Below are 22,674 nucleotides of genomic sequence, written 5' to 3' on the forward strand. Positions count from 1 at the left end.
CAATTCATTTCTCTCTTCTTCCTTCCCCCTCTTCCCCCTCTCTTTCCTTTACTCTTCCTTCCTCCTTCCTTCTCTCCCTCTCTCCCTTATCTCCCCTCACCTTCCTTTCTTATTTCTCTTACCTTTCTTCCTTCCCTCTTTTTCTCTTTCCTTCTCTCTCTCCTTCCTTCCCTCCCCCTCTCCCTTTCCTCTTCCTTCCTCCTTCCTTCTCTCCCTCTCTCCCTTATCCCCATCTGTTCCTCCTTTCTTCTCTCTTCCTCTCTCCCCTTTCTTTCTTTCCTTCTTTCTTCTTCCCTCTTTTCTTCTCTCTCTCCTTCCTTCCCTCCCCTTTCTCTCTCCCTCTTTTCCTTTCCTCTTGCATCCTTCTTCTTTCCTTCTCCCTCTCTCCCTTCTCCCCTCTCTTCCTCCTTTCTTCTCTCTCTCTCTCCCTCTCTTCCCCATTTCTCTCCTTCCCTCTTTCTTTCTCTCACTCCTTCCTTCCCTCCCCCTTCCTCTCTTCCTCTCTTTCCTTTCTTTCCTCCTTCCCTCTCTCCCTTATCCCCATCACTTCTACCTTTCTCCTCCCTCTCCCCCTTTCTTTTCTTCTCTTTTTCCCTCTTTCCTCCTCTCTCTTCTTCCCTCCCCCACTCTTTCTCTCCCCTCTCTTTCCTTTCCTCTTACTCGCTCCTGCCTCCTCCCTTATCCCCATCTCTTCCACCTTTCTTCTCTCTTCCTCTCTTCCCCTTTCTTTCCTTCCTTCTTCTTCCCTCTTTCCTTCTCTCTCCTTCCTTTCCTCCCCCTTTCTCTCCCCCTCTCTTTCCTTTCCTCTTCCATCCTTCTTCTTTCCTTCTCTCCCTCTCTCCCTCTCTCCCTTATCCCCCTCTCTTCCTCCTTTCTTCTATCTCTCTCTCCCCTTTTCCTTTCTTCTCTTTTTCCCTCTTTCCTCCTCTCTTTCCTTCCCTCCCCCACTCTTTCTCTCCTCCTCTTTTCTTTCCTCTTCTTTCCTCCTTCCTTCTCTCCCTCTCTCCCTTATCCCCATCTCTTCCTCCTTTCTTCTCTTCCTCCTTTCTTCTCTCTTCCTCTCTCCCCTTTTCTTTCCTTTCTTCTTCTTCACTATTTCCTTCTTTCTCTCCTTCCTCCCCTCCCCTTTCTCTCTCCCTCTCTTTCCATTCCTCCTTCTTCCTCCTTCCTTTTTCCCTCTCTCCCTTATCCCCCTCTCTTTCTGTCTCCCCTTACTTCCCTCTTCTTCCCTCTTTACCCCTCTCTCCCATTTCCTTTCTCCTTTCCCAATTCCTTTCTCTCTCTTCTTCCTTCCCCTCTTCCTCCTTCCTTCCTTCTCTCCCTCTTTCCCTTATCTCCCCTCTCCCTCCTTTCTTCTCTCTCTTACCTTTCTTTCCTTCCCTCTTCTTCTCTTTCCTTCTCTCTCTCCTACCTTCCCTCCCCCTCTCTCTTTCCTCTTCCTTCCTCCTTCTTTTTCTCCCTACTCCCTTATCACCGTATCTTCCTCATTTCTTCTCTCTTCCTCCTTTCTTCTCTCTTCCTCTCTCTCCTTTTCTTTCCTTCCTTCTACACTCTTTCCTTCTTTCTTTCTCCCTCCCTCCCCCTTTCTCTCTCCCTTTCTTTCCTTTCTTCTTCCATCCTTCTTCTTTCCTTCTCTCCCTCATCCACTTCTCTTCCTCCTCCCTCCTTCTCTTCCTCCCGCCCATCCGTGAAATCGGAAAGATGACCGGAGGTAACCCCGGCTAACAGACGCGCTCTCGTCTCTCCGCCCAAGCGCGACGGTTCTTCCCTGCACGCCGCCCAACCGGGCCACCCACATCCTGCGGCCGCGTCTCCGCTCTTCGCTCCAGGAGGCAGCTGCGCCCGCTTGCGAAGCCGGGAGGGGAGTCCACGGCCCAGGGGAGGCTGCCTTCTCACAACCCCGCCGGCCGGCTTCATTCATGCTTTTGGCTACACACGATTCGAGTGGGTGGCTGGCAACCTAAAGTAAACCTAGAGCCTCGGTGGTGCAGTGGTTAGATGCAGCACTTCAAGCTGCTTATCACCGGCTGCAGGCAGTTTGGGAGATCGAATCTCACTGTAGGCTCAAGGTTGACTAAGCCTTCCATCATTCCGAAGTGGGTCAAATGAGGACCCAGATTGTTAGAAGCATAGAAGATTGATGGCAGAAAAAACCCATCTAGTCTGCCCTTCTACTGTTTTGTGTATTTTATCTTAGGATGGATCTATGTTTATCCCAGGCATGTTTAAATTCAGTTCCTGTGGATTTACTAACCACGTCTGCTGGAAGTTTGTTCCAAGCATCTACTACTCTTTCAGTAAAATAATATTTTCTCATGTTGCTTCTGATCTTTTCCCCAACTAACCTCAGATTGTGTCTCCTTGTTCTTGTGTTTACTTTCCTATTAAAAACACTTCCCTCCTGAACCTTATTTAACCCTTTAACATATTTAAATGTTTCGATCATGTCCCCCCTTTTCCTTCTGTCCTCCAGACTATACAGACTGAGTTCATGAAGTCTTTCCTGATAAGTTTTATTTTAAGACCTTCCACCATTCTTGTAGCCCGTCTTTGGACCCATTCAATTTTGTCAATATCTTTTTGTAGGTGAGGTCTTCAGAACTGAACACAGTATTCCAAATGTGGTCTCACCAGCGCTCTATACAGCGGGATCACAATCTCCCTCTTCCTGCTTGTTATACCTCTAACTATGCAGCCAAGCATTCTACATGCTTTCCCTACCACCTGACTGCACTGTTTTGAGACTGTTGGGGGCAATATGCTGACTCTCTGTAAACTACTTAGACTTATATACCACTAAAGCACTGTGAAGCGGTATATAAGTCTAAATGCTATTGCTATTGCACAATACTGTTGCACAATAACAGTATTTTTTTAAGAATACCAGACAAGGTGGTATCAAAAGTAGAAACTTTCACATTTCTATGTTCTATCATATCTCAAGACTTAACATGGTCACCTAACATCAAAAACATCATCAAAAAAGGCACAACAAAGAGTGTCTGCGTCAACTCAGGATGCTCAAACTGCCCAAGGAGCTGCTGATACAGTTCTACAGAGGAATCACTGAGTCGGTCACCTGCCCCTCTATAACTGTCTGGTTTGGTGCTGCAACCCAATAAGACCGACACAGACTTCAGACGAAAATCAGAACTTCAGGAAAAACAATTGCTGCCAACCTGCCTTCCATTGAGGACCTGTATACTGCAGGAGTCAAAAAGAGGGCCGTGAAAATATTTACTGACCCCTCGCATCCTGGACACAAACTGTTTCAACTCCTACCCTCAAAACATCACTACAGAGCACTGCACACCAAGACTACTGGACACAATAATAGTTTCCCCCCGAATGCCATCACTCTGCTAAACAAATAATTCCCTCAACACTGTAAAAGTATTTACTAAGTCTACACTACTATTACTACTAGTTTTTTTCTCATGATTGCTATCACCCATTTCCTCCCACTTAGGACTGTATGACTGTAGCTTGTGGCTTGATTCAAGATTTTTATTAATATTGTTTATTTGTTGCTTATTTGACCCCTATGACAATCTTTAAGTGTTGTACCTCAAAATTCTTGACTAGTGTATCTTTTTCTTTTATGCACACTGTGAGCATATGCACCAAAGACAAATTCCAATCACACTTAGCCAATAAAGACTTCTACTACTAAGCCGCCCTCCCTTGGCTGCCAAAACCTGCCCAGCTTGAGTGTTTGGGGCGAATCTCCAGCCGAGAGGTTTGCACCTGACCCAAGTTAAGCGAGTTGTGTGAAAACAAGCGGAACAGGTTGCCTGAAGAGGTTGTGAGACTTTCAAAGGGAGATTGGACTGCCATTTGTCCAAAATAACGTAGAGGCTTCCACTTGGGGGGTTGGACTAGATGACCTACAAGGGCCCTTACAAATTAGATAGATGGAGATATATACATCTCTCTCTCTCTCTCTCTATATATATATATATATATAGATAGATAGATAGATAGATAGATAGATAGATAGATAGATAGATAGATAGATAAAGAGACAGAGACAGAGAGAGATGAGAGGCATGAGAGAGACAGAGACAGAAAGAAGTACATGAGACAGATAGAGATACGAGAGAGAGAGAGAGAGAGAGAAAGATACAGACACGAGAGACAGAGAGAGAGAGAGACATGAGAGAGACAGAGAGAAGTACATGAGACAGAGAGATAAAGAGAGATACGAGAGAGGGAGACAGAGACAGAGACAGAAAGAGATACACACGAGAGAGAGAGAGAGAGAGAGAGAGAGAGAGAGAGAGAGAGACATGAGAGACATAGAAGTATATGAGACAGAGAGATAGAGATACGAGAGAGAGAGAGACAGAGAGAGAGAGAGAGAGACAGAGACAGAAAGAGATACACACATGAGAGAGAGAGAGACATGAGAGAGAGAGAGAGAGAGGGAAGTACATGAGACAGAGAGATAGAGAGAGATACGAGAGAAAGAGAGAGAGACAGAGACAGAAAGAGATACACAAGAGAGAGAGAGACATGAGAGACATAGAAGTATATGAGACAGAGAGATAGAGATACGAGAGAGAGAGAGACAGAGAGAGAGAAAGAAGTACATTAGACTGAGAGATAGAGATACGAGAGAGAGAGACAGAGACAGAGACAGAGACAGAAAGAGATACACACATGAGAGAGAGAGACATGAGAAAGAGACAGAGACAGAGAGACATACAAGAGAGATACACAGGAGAGAGGGAAAGAGAGGTATATACACGAGGGAGAGGAAGGGAGGGAGAGAGAGAGAGAGAGATACACACAAGAGACACAGATAGAGGAAGTGGGGAGAGGACCGGCTAATAGTTGAGCGTCATTGGTGAATTTCCCCCAACGCGCCTGCACCCCGGCGTGTTTTTTCAGCAAACACAACCAACCCTAGCAAGCAGCTTGGCTGCCGGGGAGATGTTTGCCACACAAAGGAAGTCGCTTGCACGCGCGCGCCCACACAAACACACACACACACACACGACCGTCTCGTTGCCAAGGGCTTTTCGCGCCCTTCTGCATCACACACGCACAACGCATGCACGCACGCACACACACCCGCCACCTCCCCATTCATCTCCGCCACCGGGTCGCCGGTAAAAAAAAACAAAACCACCCAACCGCTACAACCGCTTGAAACGCTGAATCATCTCGGCGCGTTTGCATCTGCAGCGTGGAAAAAAAGGGAGGAGCGGGCTAGGCGACCAATTTAGCGGTTCTTACAGCCAACTGCCCGCATCCTTTCTCATCTCCAGCTGTTCCCATCCAAATGAACAAATAAATTAAAACAAAAGTCGGATTCTTAGAAGCAGATTCTAAGTCGCCCGGGTTGCTTTTTTTACACATCTGGATTTCCCCCCCCCCCCGCGCTTGTCAACGGGGATGGCGACCATACGAGGTACCGAGAGAGGAATCTCCTCCGAGATGCTTTAAAACACGCAGCCTCTCCCCCTGCCCGGATTCCCTTCCCTTCTTACCTAGGCTCCTGTTCCCACAGGTGGCTGTATTTCCACGTGTCACGGACGCTGTCCCGGTCTTGGGTGGACTCGCCTCGCGCGCCTTCCCATCCTTTAAGGCGCGTCCATCAGCGTAAAGCTGCGCGGAAACCATCGTAGTACGCCCATTCCAGGTAGCGATCCTCTTCCCGAACGTTTCTTTTGAGTCGCTCGATTTCCTTCCTTCCTTCCTTCCTTCCTTCCTTCCTTCCTTCCTTCCTTCCTTCCTTCCTTCCTTCCTTCCTTCCTTCCTTTTCTTTCCTAACTAACCTTCCTTCCCTAACTAACCTACTACCTTCCTTCCTTCCCTCTTCCCTCCCTCCTTCCTTCCCAAACTAACCTTCCTTCCTTCCCTCTCCCCTCCCTCCCTCCTCCCTTCCTTCCCAAACTAACCTTCCTTCCTTTTCTTCCTTCCTAGCCTAACTAACCTTCATTCTCCGTCTTACAACTCGCTTCCATCTCGCTGCAGCGCGCTTCACCTGTGCCTTGTTTTTAATTTTGCGCCGCCCCGGAGAGCCTCTCCCTTCTTCGGTTCTGCCTTCTCTTCCCCCTCCCCTCCCCTCCCTCTCATTCAATCCCTGGGTATAAAACCCCGCCTGCTTCTCCCCCCACCCCGGGGCGAAGGGTTTAGCCGGACCAACCCAAGCGCCGCTGACGTGGTGATGGTCTTATCTCGGTTTAAGCCAATGGCGAGAAAAAGCGGGGCACCAGCCGAAATGACAGCCGAGGAGATTGACAGGCAGGGAGGGGAAAGGGTTAAAACACAAGCCGGGGAGGCGGGTCAAAACGGGGTGGGGTGGGGAGGGAAGGAAAGAAAGACAATGACAGAACAAAAAGAAATAGGGGAACAGCAATTGAATGGAATAGAAATAACAAGTATGAAAAGGAAATTTAAAGGATAAGATCCCCATCCCACCCCAAGTAAAGTTTTTAGTAGGTTTATTTCACCAGAACAGCTCTTTACTCCTCTACCCTTAACAGAACACCCTACGAAACTAGACTTACAATCCTGGGTCTAGAAAACTTAGATCTAAGATGCCTCAAACACGATCTAAGTATTGCCCACAAGATCATATGCTGCAGCGTCCTACCTGTCAACGACTACTTCAGCTTCAACCACAACAACACAAGAGCCCACAACAGATTCAACCTTAATATTAACCGCTCCAAACTTGACTGTAAAAAATATTGTCAAAGTGTGGAATTCACTACCGGACTCTGTAGTATCATCCCCTAAAATTTACCCTTAGACTATCCACGGTTGACCTCACCAAGTTCCTAAGAGGTCAGTAAGGGGCGTACATAAGTGCACCAGAGTGCCTACCATCCCCTGTCCTATTGTCTCTCCTATATCTCATATTTCTTCTGTTCTATTCCTATATCTTTTTCTGCTATTCTCTCATAGTTATATTTTATTCCTTTATTTTCTCCTCTATTCTCCCTTTAATACATTCTACCTGTTTATATCCTCTATAGCCCTCATTGTGTATTATTGAGTATTGAACAAAACAAACAAATAAATAAAAATAAAATAACAGAGTTGGAAGGGACCTTGTAGGTCATCTAGTCCAGTATTTCCCAGCCTTGACAATTTGAAGATATTTGGATTTCAACTCCCAGAATTCCCCAGCCAGTGAATGCTGGCTGGGGAATTCTGGGAATTGAAGTCCAGATGTCTTCAAGTTGCTAAGGTTGGGAAACACTGGTCTAGTCCACCACCAGCCTAAGCAGGTGATCCTACACTAGGGGTAGGCAAAGTTGGCTGTTCTATGATATGTGGACTTCAACTCCCAGAATTCCTGAGCCAATCATGCTAGCCCAGGAATTCTGGGAGTTGAAGTCCATTTGTCATAGAAGAGCCAACTTTGCCCATTCCTGCCCTACACCATTTTTGACAGGTAGCAGTCCAGTCACTTCTTGGGAAGGTGAGCTCATCAAATTTGCAAGTGATAATAGGCTGGCAGAAATAGCCAATACCCCAGAAGCTAAATCCAAAATCTAAAAGGTTCTTGCCGTACTTCAACTCTGGGCTTTATCTAACAAAATGAAATTCAGTGTGGATGAAAGTAAGGTTTTATCCAGTGATGGGCTGCCAAAATTTTTGCTGCCACACTGTGGGTGTGGCTTATTTTGTGGGTGTGGCTTGATGGTCATGTGACTGGGTGGGAGTGGCTTACCGACCAAGATAAGTTTTCAAATAGGGTCTTGGACTCTTTTTCAGTTAATTAGGTCACATTATTTGAATAGGCATAAAAAGGACAAATGATAGGCAGTGTTATTTGTTGAGGAGCACAGTCACATTTTAAGGTTTTGTACTGAACGCACAAGGTTTAGTATGGTAACAGATTAGGCAAGTAGCTCAATTTTCTTCAATTGCTATACAAGTTCAGTTCTATATAATGATTAAAGCCTTTATGGGTAAAAACATACTATTTAATTATTTCCTATTTTAAAAGTAATTAAGGATCATATTAAGGTACTAGAGACGGAAGGATAAATAATAACCACCAACCAATAAGGATTCGTCAGAAACAAATCATGCTAAGCCAACCTCATTTCATTCTTCGACACTGTGACCAAATCAATTGACCAAAGTCTTAGTCGATAACCAGCTAAACATGGGCCAGCAATGTGCAGCAGCGGCTAAAAAAGCCAACACAATCCTAAGCTGCATGAACAGGGGGATACACTCCAAGACCAGAGAGGTAATAATACAACTCTATAAGGCCCTGCTCAGACCACACCTGGAGTATTGCATCCAGTTCTGGTCACCACACTTCAAAAAAGATATAGAGACTCTAGAGAGGGTGCAGAAAAGAGCAACTAAAATGATAAGGGGACTAGAGACCAGATCATACGAGGAAAGGTTGCTGGAACTGGGCATGGATAGTCTAGTAAAAAGAAGGGCTAGGGGGGACATGATAGCTGTATACAGGTACTTAAGGGGTTGCCACGGAGAGGAGGGGGACACACTGTTTTCCAGGGCACCAGAGGGCCGGACGAGGAACAAAGATTGGAAGGTGACCAAGGAAAGATTCAACCTGGAGATAAGGAAGAATTTCCTGATGGTGAGAGCGATCAACCAGTGGAACGGCCTGCCAGCTGAGGTTGTGGACTCCCCAACTTTGGACATTTTCAAGAGGAGATTGGACTGCCATTTGGCTGGGGTGCTGTAGGATTTCCTGCTCAGGCAGGGGGTTGAACTTGATGACCTGTAAGGTCCCTTTCAAATAAATAAATAAATAAATAAATAAATAAATAAATAAATAAATAAATAAATAAATAAATAAATAAATAAATAAATAAATAAATAAATAAATAAATAAATAAATAAATAAATAAATAAATAAATAAATAAATAAATAAAATAAAATAAATAAAATAAATAAATAAACAAACAAACAAACAAACAAACAAAGAAAGAAAGAAAGAAAGAAAGAAAGAAACCCATCCATCCATCCATCTAGTTTTCACTACCCCCACTGCGTCGTCCACCCCACCCTCCCGTGGGAGCAGCAGCCCATCACTGGTTTTACCCTTAGGCAAGAAAAGCCAACTGCACAGGTACTGACAAGATGCTCGTTCAGGGCATTTGACTAGATGATCTCCATGTTCCTTCCTAACTTGGTTATTCTGTTATTAAGACACAATTTGAAGCCCACGATGAAGAAAAAGATACCCATCAAATTGTTCTCAACTCCTAGTGGCCTGTTGTGGTTAGCTCTGGCCCAGCTCCTGCCCCAAGGAACGTTCAGGTGGATGTGGGGGAAACATCCACATGCCCCAGGCCTGTTTTGCTCCCGATGGAATCTGACGACGAAGGCTCCTCTGACCAAGGAAGCGTGAGTGACAGGGAAGAGGGGAGTTTGGCAGACAGCCCAGGAGGAGATCAACCATCTGTATCATCCCTGGATTCTGAACAAGAATTAATGACACATCCACGCATGCGTAGAGTGATGCATAGGAGACAACAACTGAAGGATTATTACAAGAGAAAATGAGGCCACCTGTGGTTGGTTGGGTGGGGCTGCTGTAATTAGTGCTACAGATAAAAGGACAGCCTGGTGTTTTAGCCTCATGGCAGTTTATCTGATTCATTGTTTTGTCAAGATCGTGGTTTTTGTGCTTTTCAAGATTGCATGTGGACTCTCTGGACTTTAGAATTGGACTCAATTTCCCAGTTATTGGGTGAGCAATTGGATTGCATTTAACCTGTGCCTTGTGTGTACCAGAAAATCCCTTTGACATTTAAAAAGGGAGCTGTTTCTGTTTTTCTGTTTATAAAACGTTTGGGTTTTCCTTTTATCTGTGGTGTGTGTCTTCCTGGACTAATTACCCTGTAATTACAGGCGGTTGAAACACACAGGCAGAACAATGGCCACATCGATCCATGACCATTTATCCCTAACCAAATTCCTGCAAGTCTCTTAATGTTATACTCCTCTCTATTGTAATGGAATCTATTGACTTTATTGGGGCCCGATGGCTCAGTGGTTAATAGCAATAGCATTTAGATTCATATACAGCTTCATTGTGCTTTTACAGCCTTCTCTAAGTGGTTTACAGAATCAACCTATTGGCCCCAACAATCTGGGTCCTCATTTGATCCATCTCTGAAGGATCGAAGGCTGATTAGATTTACAAAAAAATACAATCCGGCAGCAGCGCAAACAGGGCGGTTTAGATGAAGAAACTGAGAACTTCAAATTTCTAGGTTCTATCATATCTCAAGACCTAAAATAGTCATCTAACATCAAAAACATCATCAAAAAAGCACAACAAAGAATGTTCTTTCTGCGCCAGCCCAGGAAGCTCAAACTGCCCAAGGAGCTGCTGATACAGTTCTACGGAGGAATCATTGAGTCTGTCATCTGTACCTCTATAACTGTCTGGTTTAGTGCTGCAACCCAACTACACCGACACAGATTTCAGAGGAGAATCAGAACTGCAGAAAAAACCATTGCTGCCAACCTGCCATCCATTGAAGACCTGTATACTGCATGAGTCAAAAAGAGGGCGGGGAAAATATTTGCTAACCCTTCACATCCTGGACATAAACTGTTTCAACTCCTACCCTCAAAACGTCGTTACAGAGCACTGCACACCAAGACAACTAGATACAAGAACAGTTTTTTCCCGAACGCCATCACTCTACTGAACAAATAATTCCCTCAACAATGTCAGACTTTCTACTAAATCTGCACTTCTATTCTACTAGTTTTTAGCATCATTCCTATCATCCTTTTCCTCCCACTTAGGACTGTATGACTGTAAATTATTGCTTGTATCCTAAGATTTTTATTAATATTGATTGTTTCTTCATTGCTAATTTGACCCCTATGACAATCATTAAGTGTTGTACCACATGATTCTTGACAAATGTATCTTTTTCTTTTATGTACGCTGACAGCATATGCACCAAGACAAATTTCTTGTGTGTCCAATCACGCCAGGCCAATAAAAGCTGCATCAACAGGGGGATACACTCCACGACCAGGGAAGTATTAATACCACTCTACTACGCCCTGGTCAGACCACATCTGGAGTACTGCATCCAGTTCTGGTCACCACACTTCAAAAGAGACATTGAAACTCTGGAGAAGGTGCAGAAAAGAGCAACCAAAATGATTAGGGGACTTGAAACCAAGACTTACGAAGAGAGACTGCGGGAACTGGGCATGGATAGCCTAGAGAAAAGGACGGCCAGAGGGGACATGATAGCTGTATACAGGTATACGAGGGGTTGCCACAGAGAGGAGGGGGTCACTCTATTCTCCAGAGCACCAGAGGGGCAGATGAGGAACAACGGCTGGAAGCTGACCAAGGAGAGATTCAACCTAGAAGTAACGAAGTACTTCCTGACGGTCAGAGCGATCAACCAGTGGAACAACCTGCCTGCGGAGGTTGTGAACTCCCCAACTCTGGACACTTTCAAGAGGAGATTGGACTGCCACTTGGCTGGGGTGCTTTAGGATTCCTGCTCAGGCAGGGGGTTGGACTTGATGACCTGCATGGTCCCTTTCAACTCTAAGAATAAATAAAATGAAATGAAATGAAATAAAATAAAATAAAATAAAATAAAATAAAATAAAATAAATAAAATAGGTCTCTTAAATTGGGGTTTTTTAGATTACTTTTTAATATTAGATTTGTTACATTGTTTTTTATTGTTGTTAGCCGCCCCAAGTCTTCGGAGAGGGGCGGCATACAAATCTAAATAAACTAAACTAAACTAAACTAAACTAAACTAAACTAATAAAATAAAATAAAATAAAATAATAAAATAAAATAAAATAAAATAATAAAATAATAATAAAATAAAATAAAATAAAATAAAATAAATTCTATTCTACTCTACTCTACTCTACTCTACTCTATTCTATTCTATTCTTTTTGCATTTGCACAATCTGTTCAATGAGCAGCTAACCCTATCGGCGTGAATTGTGCAATCCATTCAACCCTAATCAAACTGACTTTAAGATTTCACATGCTGGGCCTGTTGTGCACGTTCAACTATCTAATCTTTCACCAGCCAAGCTAGGCCCAACACACAAGCACAGCTGCTGAGGATGTGCACGAGGGGGAAAAAAAACCCTCTATCTATCCAACGATAATCATTTGGGCCTTTTGCAAAATTGTCAAACATAAAAGGTAGAAGAGCTTAATCCTCAATTTTGGGACTTGATGTCTATTTTGACCCTGAAAAGCTATGCTTGATTTATTCTGGTATACCGTGGTTGATAAGAGAAAGCTGGGAAATTAGAAGGAGGGGAGACTCAAGGTTTAAATACCAGATAAAGGTTAACTAAAAACACAGCGCTTATCTGAACTCCAACGCAATCACAGCTGTTCTCACTTCTCGATGTCTTCAAGTGAGACTGATTAGAAACTAGCACACCAGAGAAGCCTCCACAAATCTAACTGCAGTGCTATGAAATATGCTTCTGCTCCAGTAATCTCACAAAACTAACCAGAGCATACAAAACTTTCACTAGACCAATCCTTGAATACAGCTCAGCTGTCTGAAATCCACACTGCATTTAGGACATAAATACTCTAGAAAATTTCCAGAGATACTTGTTCTGTCGGGCTCTCTGGTAAAATCCTCCCAAAAATTCACAGGTACAAATTTCAGACACACACGTTTGAAAATTCAAAACAATGTTCTTTATAATGAAAATTCACTTAAACCAAGCCCTCTTTTGGTATAGCAAAGAGCACTCGTCTCCAAACAAATTGGTAATTTGTACAAGTCCCTTATCAGTTCTGTGATACTTAGCTTGCAGTCAGTAAAGCAGTCACGAAACACAATGATCAGATAATCCTCCACAATGGCCAAACCCACAGGCTGCTCTTTATAGCAGCCTCACTAATTACCACAGCCCCACCCAACCACAGGTGACCTCATTTTCTTTTATAATAATCTCTCAGTTGTTGCTGCCTATGCATCGCTCTCTGCATGCGTGGCTGTATCATTAACTCTTCTGAATCCAAGGAGGAGCTAGATAATTGATCTCCTTCTGAGCTGTCTGCCACACTCTCCTCCTCCCTGTCACTCATGTCTTCTTGGTCAGAGAAGCCTACATCAGCAGATTCCACCGGGGGCAAAACAGACCTGCAGCATGTGGATGTCTCCCCCACATCCACAGTCCTTGGGGCAGGAGCTGGGCTAGAGAGCTAACCCCAAGAGATACTTTTCTAGAAGAGCCCTCCACTCCTCTACTTGCAACAGAATACCCTACGCAACTAGGCTTACAATCCTAGGTTTAGAAAGAACTACGTCGCGTTAAAGACAACCTAAGCATAGCCCATAAAATCATCTGCTACAACGTCCTTCCCATCAACAACTACTTCAGCTTTAATCACAACAACACACGAGCACACAACAGATACAAACGTAAACTGCTCCAAACTCGACAGCAGGAAATTTGACTTTAGTAATAGAGTAGTTAATGCATGGAACCCACTACCTGACTCTGTAGTAGCATCACCTAACCCCCAAAACTTTACCCTTAGACTCTCCACTGTTGACCTCTCCCGATTCCTAAGAGGTCAGTAAGGGGCCTGCCTAAGTGCCCCAGAGTGCCTTCCATCCCCTGTCCTAATGTTTCTCTCTTACTAGTACCATGTATATAAATATTGTTATATCTCTGTGTACCACCAATATGTACTTGACAAAACAAACAAACAAATAAATGAATGAAATAAAATCTGACTACACCCCAGGTTCAGCATTTTCCCCTGTTTACAAGCAGCCCAGTTCCATCTATCCAGAATGTACTTTCATAGAAACATAGAAACATAGAAGTCTGACGGCAGAAAAAGACCTCATGGTCCATCTAGTCTGCCCTTATACTATTTTCCCTATTTTATATTAGGATGGATATATGTTTATCCCAGGCATGTTTAAATTCAGTTACTGTGGATTTATCTACCACGTCTGCTGGAAGTTTGTTCCAAGGATCTACTACTCTTTCAGTAAAATAATATTTTCTCATGTTGCTTTTGATCTTTCTCCCAACTAACTTCAGATTGTGTCCCCTTGTTCTTGTGTTCACTTTCCTATTAAAAAGACTTCCCTCCTGGACCTTATTTAACCCTTTAATATACCGTATTTAAATGTTTCGATCATGTCCCCCCTTTCCCTTCTGTCCTCCAGACTATACAGATTAACTATTCATTAAGTCTTTCCTGATACGTTTTATGCTTAAGACCTTCCACCATTCTTGTAGCCCGTCTTTGGACCCGTTCAATTTTGTCAATATCTTTTTGTAGGTGAGGTCTCCAGAACTGAACACAGTATTCCAAATGGGGTCTCACCAGCGCTCTATATAAGGGGATCATAATCTCCCTCTTCCTGCTTGTTATACCTCTAGCTATGCAGCCAAGCATCCTACTTGCTTTCCCTATCCTACTTTCAATATCTGAGAGGTCGGCACAAAGAATGGGGTGGGGGTCGGGGGTCAACTTAATTTCCAAAGCACCTGAAAGCAGGACAAGAACTAAACAAAATAGAAATTAATCAAGGAGAGAAGCTCCTAGAACTAAAGAGAAATTTCCTGACAGTGAAAGGATTTGGAAGGATCCAAAACTTGTGGGTGCTCCAACCCTGGAGGTTCTTAAGATGTTGGATAACGAGACAGAAAGAGGGCTATAAAATATTTACTGACCCCTTGCATCCTGGACATAAACTGTTTCAACTCCTGCCCTCAATATATCGCTACAGAGCACTGCACACCAAGACAACTAGACACAAAAACAGTTTTTTCCCCAAATGCCATCACTCTGCTGAACAAACAATTCTCTCACCACTTTCAAACTATTTACTAAGTCTGCACTACTATTACTACTAGCTTTTTCTCATCATTCCTATCACCCATTTCCTCCCACTTATGACTGCATGACTATAATTTGTTGCTTGTATCCTTAAGATATTTATTGATATTGATTTTTTCTCCTTTGCTTATTTGACCCTTATGACAATCATTAAAATAGAAGAGAATAGAATAGAATTCTTTATTGGCCAAGTCTGATTGCACAAACAAGGAATTTGTCTTTGGTGCATATGCTCTCAGTGTACATAAAAGAAAAAGATACATTTGTCAAGAATCATGAGGTACAACATTTAATGATTGTCATAGGGTACAAATAAGCAACTAGGAAACAATCAATATTAATATAAATTGTCAGGATACAAGCAACAAGTTACAGTCATACAGTCGTAGGTTGGAGGATGGGTGATAGGAATGATGAGGAAAAAACTAGTAGTAATAGTAGTGCAGACTTAGTAAATAGTTTGACAGTGTTAAGGGAATTATTTGTTTAGCAGAGTGATGGCATTCGGGGAAAAACATTAAATGTTGTACCTCATGATTCTTGACAAATGTATCTTTTCTTTTATGTACACTGAGAGCATATGCACCAAAGATAAATTCCTTTTGTGTCCAATCACACTTGGCCAATAAATAATTCTCTTCTGTTCTGTTCTGTTCTATAGAAACATAGAGACATAGAAGGCTGACGGCAGAAAAAGACCTCATGGTCCATCTAGTCTGCCCTTATACTGTTTTCTGTATTTTATCTTAGGATGGATCTATGTTTATCCCAGGCATGTTTAAATTCAGTTACTGTGGATTTATCTACCACGTCTGCTGGAAGTTTGTTCCAAGGATCTACTACTCTTTCAGTAAAATAATATTTTCTCATGTTGCTTTTCATCTTTCCCCCAACTAACTTCAGATTGTGTCCCCTTGTTCTTGTGTTCACTTTTCTATTAAAAACACTTCCCTCCTGGACCTTATTTAACCCTTTAACATATTTAAATGTTTCGATCACGTCCCCCCTTTTCCTTCTGTCCTCCAGACTATACAGATTGAGTTCATGAAGTCTTTCCTGATACGTTTTATGCTTAAGACCTTCCACCATCTTGTAGCCCGTCTTTGGACCCGTTCCATTTTGTCAATATCTTTTTGTAGGTGAGGTCTCCAGAACTGAACACAGTACTCCAAATGTGGTCTCACCAGCGCTCTATAGAGCGGGATCATAATCTCCCTCTTCCTGCTTGTTATATCTCTAGCTATGCAGCCAAGCATCCTACTTGCTTTCCCTACCGCCTGACTGCACTGTTCACCCATTTTGAGACTGTCAGAAATTACGACCCCAAAATCCTTTTCTTCTGAAGTTTTTGCTAACACAGAACTGCCAATACAATACTATTCTATTCCTATTCTATTCTATTCCATTCCATTCCATTCCACTCCACTCCACTCCACTCCATTCTATTCTATTCTATTCTATTCTATTCTATTCTATTCTAGAACTGGCCCGTTGGATCACTTTGCAGTCCAAGCTCCAAGGGACTCTCAGGAGTTTTCCCCAGCACCAGACTTCAAAGGCCTTAATTCTTTGGCACTCAGCCTTTCTAACGTTGTTTATTTACATAGTTTAAAAGTGGAATTTCATGCAGGTGTCTGTTAGATATGCCAAAAGGACAGAGAAGAGTTCCCAGCCATGAGCAGATTTAGCTCGGTCCAAATACCTTCTGTAAAGATAAACTCTGCAAATGTCTTAATCTATGCTAGGCAGAGGTAAGAAGAGAGATGAAATAACTGCTATCTCCAAACCAAAGCCACGAAAAGGACAAATAGAAATTCGAGGTTTGAAGGAGCCTCTCTATAGGCATCAACAACCCATGAAGAAAGATAAAGCACCTTGTTCCCCCCCCCCTCAGTTCCCCCCCTCTCGGTCTCCAATTCTCGGTTTGTCCAAAGTTTGAACAAGGGATCTTACTTCTTGTTTTACCATTTGATGTATCAGTTTACTTATTTCCCACATTTGATGTTGGCTTTAATCAAAGGCCAGAACAAGGAAGTTGGAAATAATGAAGGGATTATTTTTTCTTCTGCTTTTCTTCAACTGATATTGCCTTTAGCTCTCAGCCAATCTATATTGTCTGCTTGCTTGCTTGTTTGCTTCTATTCAAAGATGCCCTGCTCACTTTTTCCAAAGAATATGTCCCCCAAATAAAATCTCCAACTCTCTCTTTTAAAAAAAATATATATATATATTCATTCATTTATTCATCTGTCTGTCTGTCTGTCTGTCTGTCTGATCGGTTGTTCCCCGAATTTACGAGAGAGAGAGATTGGCGCTCATTTAGTGGAGCTTCGCCTGCTTTTCCGAGATCGCCGGCGGCGGAAGAGGCAGAAACCGAGGAGGAGGAGCCGGAGCCATCTGCCCACGCTACTCCATCTGCGGCGTTGGGAAGAGCTGCTCAGCGTCCATCTTTTTTACAGTCCAGCCCCCCTTGCTCGGGGATCATGCTCGGAGACCGGGAGCTGCCTCCTCGCAGCCAGACCTTTGGACAGAGGTCTTCAAACTTGGCGACTTTAAGACTTGTGGACTTCAACTCCCAGAATTCTCCAGCCAGGTATGCTGGCTAGAGAATTCTGGGAGTTGAAGTCCACAAGTCTTAAAGTTGTCAAGTTTGAGGACCCCTGCCTTTGGACGTTGGAGGTGGTGTGCCTCCTGGCCAACGTCTCCAAGCCCAAGACTGTCACAGGTTGGCCCAACCATTCTCCTTTGCTTAAGGTGACCAGACGTCCAGTTTTTTAAAAATTGGGACTTTTTGAAAACCCCACAGGACGTTGGACAAATTGCCCAAAAGCGTGACTTTCCCGTCAAAAGCCGGACGTCTGGTCACCTTACTTATACCATTTCAGGGAAATGATTGTCCAATCCCTTCTTAAAACCCCCAATGTTAGAGTTCCCAGCAGTGTGTCTGGAAAAAAGGAAACAAAAAAATAGAGAAAAAAAGAAATACAAAGAAGTACGGTACCTTCTGATATTCTTTACTGTAAATTACTGTATATTTAAAGTTACCAATTTACCAGTTCCTCTATTCTTGCCACAGAACTCCATTGGAGGATTCCTTCAGTCAGCAACAAATATAGCTACTTTTCTCACAAAAATAAATCAAATTAGCCATCTCCAGCAGTGGGTTGCTGCTGGTTCAGCCCGGTTTTGTGAATAGGTAGCGCCGGCGATGGGAGGCTCGACCCATCCAACCGGGACACTTCTGACTATGCGCAAAAGCTTCGCGCGCAATCAGGTGCACACGATGAACCAAGAGCAAAGGGTTTTAGAACCTGCTACTGCTCATATCGGCAAGTTTCTTCACCAGCCATTTCTCTATCGTGGATTCTGCTGAATCTTCATATCTGTAAAGGTAGTCCTTGATTTACAACAGTTCATTTAGTGACCATTCAAAGTTACAATGGCTCTAAAAAAGGGACCTAGGACTGTTTTTCCCACTTAGAACCATTGCAGCATCCACTTGGTCAGGGGACTGATCAAAATTCAGATGCTTGGCCACTGAACTCATATTTATGACGGTTATAGTGTCCCAAGGGCCATGCGATCAACTTTTGTGGCCAGGTTCACTTCAAAACCACGTGACTAACGGAAAACCCGTAGCAACTCATTGGTTTTCAAATGTCCACTGAGATCCTTTGGCACTGCGCCCAGCATGCCAAGTACCACTGGGACCACTTTCACTGGCTTATGCCAGAGTCGTTGCAGCTCAATTTTTAGATCTTCGTATTTCACTAATTTCTCTAGCTGCTTCTCCTCAATTCTGCTGTCTCCTGGGATTGCGATGTCGATGATCCATACTTTCTTTTTCTCCACGATCACAATGTCTGGTGTGTTATGCTTCAGAATTCGGTCAGTTTGAAGTCGGAAGTCTCACAGTAGTTTTGCTTGCTCATTTTCGACCGCTTTTTCAGGCTTATGATTCCACCAGTTCTTTGCCACTGGTAAATGGTAGTTCCAGCACAAGTTCCAGTGGATCATCTGTGCCACAGCATCATGTCTATGCTTGTAGTCAGTCTGTGCGATCTTTTTGCAGCAGCTGAGTATGTGATCGATTGTTTCATCTGTTTCTTTACAGAGTCTGCACTTTGGATCGTCTGCTGATTTTTCAATTCTGGCTTTGACAGCATTTGTTCTAATGTCCTGTTCTTGTGCCGCCAGTATTAGACCTTCTGTCTCCTTTTTGAGTGTTCCACTTGTAAGCCATGACCAGGTCTTTTCTTTATCCACTTTGCCTTCAATCTTCTCCAAGAACTGACCATGCAATGCTTTGTTCTGCCAACTGTCCATACAACATTGAGTTACAGTTTTTCTGTACTGGTCCTTAGTTTGCTTCACCTTGAGAAGTTTCCTATTGTTGACCTCCATCAACGCTGACTCTTTGCTCTCCTTCACATAGTTAGCTAATGCATGTTTCTCTTTTTCCACTGTCTGCTTCACTTGCAAAAGTCCTCTGCCACCTATTTTCCTTGGTAAATGTAGCCTATCAACGTCACTGCGGGGGTGTACAGTGATCCCCCGGTTATTGCATCCCCGACCATTGCGAACAGGGTAATTTGCGATTTTTGAACCCGGAAGTCAAAACACCATCTGCGCATGCGTGCCCTTTTTTCTATGGGCACGCATGCGTAGATGGCGCCCGGCAGATCAGCTGCTGGGCGGCTTCCCTGGGTCTTCCCCCTCTTGCTGGCGGGAGGGCGAAGCCCCCCCAGCACCCGCTCGCCCGCCTTTCGCCCTTCGCCCGGGAAGTTCGCCAGGAGTCAGCGGAGAACGGCGCGCCTGTTTTAAAACGATCGGAGCCGGCTGGCTTCGATCGTTTTAAAACAGGCGCGCCGTTCTCCGCTGACTCCTAAAGCGGGGAAGTTCGCCAGGAGTCAGCGGAGAACGGTGCGCCTGTTTTAAAACGATCGGAGCCGGCCGGCTTCGATCGTTTTAAAACAGGCGCGCCGTTCTCCGCTGACTCCTAAAGCGGGGAAGTTTGCCAGGAGTCAGCGGAGAACAGCGCGCCTGTTTTAAAACGATCGGAGCCGGCTGGCTCCGATCGTTTTAAAGCAGGTGCGCCGTTCTCCGCTGACTCCTAAAGCGGCGAAGTTCGCCAGGAGTCAGCGGAGAACGGCGCGCCTGTTTTAAAACGATCAGAGCCGGCCGGCTCAGATCATTTTAAAACAGGCGCGCCGTTCTCCGCTGACTCCTAAAGCGGGGAAGTTCGCCAGGAGTCAGCGGAGAACGGCGCGCCTGTTTTGAAACGATCAGAGCCGGCCGGCTCCGATCGTTTTAAAGCAGGCGCGCCGTTCTCCACTGACTCCTAAAGCGGGGAAGTTCGCCAGGAGTCAGCGGAGAACGGCGCGCCTGTTTTAAAACGATCGGAGCCGGCCGGCTTCGATCGTTTTAAAACAGGCGCGCCGTTCTCCGCTGACTCCTAAAGCGGGGAAGTTCGCCAGGAGTCAGCGGAGAACGGCGCGCCTGTTTTAAAACGATCGGAGCCGGCTGGCTCCGATCGTTTTAAAGCAGGCGCGCCGTTCTCCGCTGACTCCTAAAGCGGCGAAGTTCGCCAGGAGTCAGCGGAGAACGGCGCGCCTGTTTTAAAACGATCGGAGCCGGCTGGCTCCGATCGTTTTAAAGCAGGCGCGCCGTTCTCCGCTGACTCCTAAAGCGGCGAAGTTCGCCAGGAGTCAGTGGAGAACGGCGCGCCTGTTTTAAAACGATCAGAGCCGGCCGGCTCAGATCATTTTAAAACAGGCGCGCCGTTCTCCGCTGACTCCTAAAGCGGGGAAGTTCGCCAGGAGTCAGCGGAGAACGGCACGCCTGTTTTGAAACGATCAGAGCCGGCCGGCTCCGATCGTTTTAAAGCAGGCGCGCCGTTCTCCGCTGACTCCTAAAGCGGGGAAGTTCGCCAGGAGTCAGCGGAGAACGGCGCGCCTGTTTTAAAACGATCGGAGCCGGCTGGCTCCGATCGTTTTAAAGCAGGCGCGCCGTTCTCCGCTGACTCCTAAAGCGGGGAAGTTCGCCAGGAGTCAGCGGAGAACGGCGCGCCTGTTTTAAAACGATCGGAGCCGGCTGGCTCCGATCGTTTTAAAGCAGGCGCGCCGTTCTCCGCTGACTCCTAAAGCGGCGAAGTTCGCCAGGAGTCAGCGGAGAACGGCGCGCCTGTTTTAAAACGATCAGAGCCGGCCGGCTCAGATCATTTTAAAACAGGCGCGCCGTTCTCCGCTGACTCCTAAAGCGGGGAAGTTCGCCAGGAGTCAGCGGAGAACGGCGCACCTGTTTTAAAACGATCGGAGCCGGCCGGCTCCGATCGTTTTAAAACAGGCGCGCCATTCTCCGCTGACTCCTAAAGCGGGGAAGTTCGCCAGGAGTCATCGGAGAACGGCGCGCCTGTTTTAAAACGATCGGAGCTTTCCAATGAGTCCCGAAGACAAACGTCAAACTTCCGCGTTTGTCTTCGGGACTCATTGGAAAGCCGCGCGGGTGTTTTAAAACGTCGCCGCCGACATGGGGGGCTTGCTAGCACCCCCCCAAACCCGGGTTGGGGGTTCGGGGGGTGCTAGCGAGCCCCCCATGTCGGCGGCGACGTTTTAAAACAGCCGCGCCGCCCCCAATCTTCGGCTCCTCGCTAACGCTGCGGAAGTTAAAAACACCATCTGCACATGCGCAGATGGTGTTTTTACTTCCGCAGCGCTACTTCGCGAAAACCCGCTCGTTGTGGGGGGTCCTGGAACGGAACCCTCGCAACGAGCGGGGGATCACTGTAGTGCATGATGGATCTTCATTAATTTTCTGGTTTTCCTGTCCATGTTTTCCAGCTCTGCTTGAGTCCAGTTCACTATGCGAGCTGTGTATCTAATGACAGGTATGGCCCAAGTATTTATAGCTTTGATAGTGTTGCCACCATTCAGTTTGCTGTTCAAAAATTTTCTGGTCCTCTGGATGTACTCTTTGCTGATCACAGTTTTCACATGGCCATGCTTGATATTATCCAGTTGCAAGATGCCCAAGTATCTGTAGACTTCTGGCTGGTGGCACTTGATGGTTTGACCATTTGGCATTTCAATGCCCTCACTTTCAGGGTAGTCCTGATCTCCAGGGGGAGGTGATTCCAGAGGGCCGGGGCCACCACAGAGAAGGCTCTTCCCCATGGGCCCGCCAGATGACATTGTTTTGTTGACAGGACCCAGAGAAGGCCAACTCTGTGGGACCTAATTGGTCGCTGGGATTCGTGCGGCAGAAGGCGGTCCCGGAGGTATTCTGGTCCGATGCCATGTAGGGCTTTATAGCTCATAACCAACACTTTGAGTTGTGACCGGAAACTGATCGGCAGCCAGTGCAGGCTGTTAGTTAGTTAGTTAGTTAGTTAGTTAGTTAGTTAGTTAGTTAGTTAGTTAGCATTTACTCATTCATTCATTCATTCATTCATTCATTCATTCATTCATTCAACTTCTATGCCTCCCAATCCCGAAGGACTCAGGGCAGTTTACAACAGCAATAAAAATACAATATAAATAGATACGACACAATAAAAAGAAGTCGAACAATATCTAAAACTAAAACATTTTCAGAAAGTAAAACCCCATAAAAGGTTGCTTTAAAAAAAGGCAATCACAATCATACACATGCGCACCGTTCATTGAGTTGACCATCAAGAGCTGGAAGTCAATTTATGGCCCCCAAGCCTGCCGACAGAGCCAGGTCTTCGTAGCCTTATGAAAGGCCAGCAGGGTGGGAGCAGTACGGACATTGGGCGGTAGTTGGTTCCATAGAGCCGGGGCCACCACAGAGAAGGCTCTTCCC

The 22,674-nt window shown here is 45.1% G+C and overlaps 1 protein-coding gene across 2 annotated transcripts in view; it reads right to left on the reverse strand.

Moving 5' to 3' along the window:
• Nucleotides 1-6,078, reverse strand: part of SLCO4A1 (solute carrier organic anion transporter family member 4A1) — a 67,357-nt gene extending 61,279 nt beyond the window's left edge. The window contains exons 1-2 of one of the 2 annotated variants that reach the window (XM_070744463.1): nucleotides 5,850-6,078; nucleotides 5,496-5,724 (exon numbers count right to left, since the gene is read on the reverse strand). The gene's annotated coding sequence lies outside the window, so the exon portion shown is untranslated. Of the gene's footprint in view, nucleotides 1-5,495 lie in introns of both variants that reach the window. The other variant, XM_070744464.1, reaches the window with a different exon arrangement.
• Between the last annotated feature and the right edge of the window lie 16,596 nt (nucleotides 6,079-22,674).

This window comes from Erythrolamprus reginae, chromosome 3 (assembly GCF_031021105.1).
Source record: "Erythrolamprus reginae isolate rEryReg1 chromosome 3, rEryReg1.hap1, whole genome shotgun sequence".
Taxonomy (NCBI): domain Eukaryota; kingdom Metazoa; phylum Chordata; class Lepidosauria; order Squamata; family Dipsadidae; genus Erythrolamprus; species Erythrolamprus reginae.